Below are 3,871 nucleotides of genomic sequence, written 5' to 3' on the forward strand. Positions count from 1 at the left end.
ATGGTGGGAGGGTCAAAAACTTCAAATTCCTGGGCGTGCATATTTCCGAAGATCTTTCCTGGACCCAGCACAGTGATGCAATTATAAAGGCACATCATCAACTCAACTTCCTGAGAAGTTTACAGAGATTCGGCATGTCAACAAGGATTATCCTGAACCTCTACAGGTGCACAGTAGAGAGCATACTGACTGGTTGCATCGTGGCCTGGTTCGGCAACTTGAACGTCCAGGAGCGGAAAAGACTGTAAAAAGTTGTGACCACTGCCCAGTCCATCACCGGCTTTGACCTCCCCACCATCGAAAGCATCTAATGAAGTCGCTGCCTCAAAAAGGCAGCCAGCATAATCAGAGACCCACACTACCCAGGCCACATACTCATTTCACTATTGCCATCGGGAAGAAAGTACAGGAGCCTGAAAACTGTAACGCCCAGGTTCAGGAACAGCTTCTTCCCTACAGCCATCAGGCTATTAAACAAGACAACAAATAAGCTCTGAACTGCAACGGACTATTATTATTATTGCACTGTATTTGTTATTTATTGAGTATGTGTGCATGTGTATACACACACTGAACTTTTTTTTTCCTTCTCCCATTATCTAAAATGTTTACATAATCTGTTGTGCTGCAGTAAGTAGGAATTGCATTGTCCTATCTGGGACATATGACAATAAAACACTTGACTCTTGACTCTTGGATGAGAGGGGATCTTATAGAAACATATAAAATTCTTAACGGATTGGGCAGGCTAGATGCAGGAAAAATGTTCCCGATGTTGGGGGAGTCCAGAACCAGGGGTCACAGTTTAAGAATAAGGGGTAGGCCATTTAGGACTGAGATGAGGAAAAAGTTATTCACCCAGAGAGTTGCGAATCTGTGGAATTCTCTGCCACAGAAGGCAATGGAGGCCAATTCACTGAATGCTTTCAAGAGAGAGTTCGATTTAGCTCTTAGGGCTAAAGGAATCAAGGGACATGGGGAAAAAGCAGGAACGGGGTACTGATTTCAGATGATCAGCCGAATGGCCTACTCCTACACATATTTTTCTATGTTTCTATGTTCCCTTCTCCAGTTGGTCTATCCATATTGTTGAAGTCACAAAAGCTGTTGAAGGTGTACAATTTAGTAAAGGTACAATTGGATCATGAATTTGATGATTTAATGAAGAAAATTGTTCGAGGCGGACAGCTCCTTTTTGAAGGTGCGAGATTCAGTATTTATCGAGATTATCCGGCAGAAGTCTTCAAGAAAAGAGCGCTGTTCACTGAGACAAAGAGAATACTGAAGGATGTACCCGATCTGAAATACAGTTTGTTTTACCCCGCAAGACTAAGAGTCCTCTACAAGTCCAAGGAGCACTTTTTTACAGACCATGAAAAAGCACTGGAATATGCCAAAAAAGTCAATAACATGACCATAGACTGAAGAATTTACATTACTCCTTAGGAGTCAAGCCAGATCTAAAAGGACCTTTAAAGTTCTTTTAAGAGCTTTAAGGACATTCGGAAACCGAAATGGACGGAGGACATTGGATAAAACCGTGATCTTTGTATTTTTGTTTATTAATCAATATTATTATCTGTATATTCATGCCTAACTATATATGTAACAACTAATACTTATTAAATATCTATATTACCACTAAAATTATTAACATTAACATTTCTCATAAAAAATTTAATACTGTATATGATTGATAACAATGATTAATAATTAATAGTCTTCGATTAACGTAGAAATGAATTACATACTTATATTATATAGGAAGATATGCAAGAGGTAAATTAGATTACGTCATTAAAAAAGTTTAACGGTTTTTCTCTTTATTTTTCGATTTAAAATTAAATTTATAGATTTAGCGAAAAAATTAATATGATATGTGAGAATAATAACGCTGGGAATTTTTGCTGTTTTTGAACTTTTCTGCAGGGTCACGTGTTTATGTATGTATACATATGGGTATATGTGTATATATATGTATATATATATATGTATATATATGTGTGCATATTGTGTGTGTGTACGTATGGATATGTAAATAAGTTTGTTACTCCCAAAGAAGTTATTTGAATGTTAGAAATAATCTTTTTTTTTTCTTCGGGCACGGAGCTGGAAATTTTTTTTTTTACAAAGGCTACGGAAGTCTTTAGAATTCTAGCCACGTTAGTGTGGCTATCACTAACTACACTAATTGTAGATGTAGTTCTTTTTCTTTCACCCTATACTAACCAACTCTATCACTTTTTTCACTTTAAATATTTTTATAATTTAATGTTTGAATGGAAAAATAAGACTAATACAAGGAGATGTGTTCGGAAGAGCGATGTATATGATTTTAAATTCATCTATTTGAGGTTCGGGAGCAGGGTCAGGTTCTATGTGTTGTACCTTCTGCTCGGTTATAGACCACCTTAGAAACAATATGCAAGATGTTAATATGATAAGAGGGGGTCAGGGAATAACATTTTGTAGTTGGAATGTCAAGGGAATTAATGAACCAATTAAGAGAGGTAAAGTTTTGGCACATCTAAATTTAATCAAAACAGATATAATATTTCTACAAGAAACACACCTTAAAAAGGAATCTCAACATAGACTTAAAGCTAAGTGGATCGCTGAATCATATCATTCCTCCTTTTCCCATAAGTCCAGAGGAGTTGCAATACTAATTCGTAAAGGAATACCTTTTAAGAACTCTTCAACAATAGTGGATATTGATGGTAGATATATTATATTAGTTGGAGAGTTAAATGGAGAAAAAGTGATTCTTCTTAATGTTTATGGGCCTAATTTTGATAACCCCAAGTTTTTTAATAAAACATTTAATAAAATTCCTGAATTTACACAATATAAATTAATAATTGGAGGAGACTTCAATTGTACATTAGATCCATACTTAGACAGATCATCAAGGCAAAAAAAAGTAAAATCTCAATCAAGTGTATTTCTAAATTCATTTATTAATACCACTAATATTAAGGATATCTGGAGAATAGAAAACCCAACGGGACGGGAATATTCATTTTACTCACCAGTACACAAAACATACTCAAGAATAGATTATTTTTTAGTTGACTCTACGTTTATCCCATTTATTTATAATTCAAAATACCATAACATTATAATCTCAGATCACGCACCTGTAACATTCATGATTAAATTAAATGGAATGTCCGAGAAACAAGCATATTGGAGATTTAACCCACAAATTTTGAACGAAAGATCATGCCAGGAATATATTATTAAACAGATTCAAATATTTTTTGAGGTAAATGACAACCCTGACACACCTACTTCTCTTATGTGGGAAACGTTTAAAGCGTATGTTCGAGGTACATTAATTTCTGCTCAAGCATTTTATAATAAAGAGAACAGGATTAAGCAACAAACATTGGAAATTGAAATCAAGCAACTAGATATAGAAAATGCGAGAATGCCATCTACTTTAAAACATAATAAAATTGCTGTATTGAAATATAAATTAAATAAAATGTATTCAGAACAAGTAATAAAACTTTATCAAAAAACCAAACAACTACATTTTGAATTTGGAGACAAACCACAAAAATTATTAGCACGTCAGTTACGAAAAATGGAAGGGGAAAAAACAATTCATAAAATTAGAACAGAGACAGGAGAATTATTAAAAATGCCCAAGGATATAAATGATAGATTTCTCCAATACTATCATAACCTTTATTCAACTAAAACCGTAGCACAATCAGAAGGAATAGCAGATTTTTTAATAAAATGTAATTTAAAAGGTTTAGATTCAAACGATAGAGAATTATTAGAAAGGGAGATTACGATAAAGGATATTGAGGAGTCTATTGGCTCTTTAAAAAATGGTAAAGCAGTAGGACCAGATGGT

This window comes from Amblyraja radiata, chromosome 3, assembly GCF_010909765.2.
Source record: "Amblyraja radiata isolate CabotCenter1 chromosome 3, sAmbRad1.1.pri, whole genome shotgun sequence".
In the NCBI taxonomy this organism is placed as follows: Eukaryota; Metazoa; Chordata; class Chondrichthyes; order Rajiformes; family Rajidae; genus Amblyraja; species Amblyraja radiata.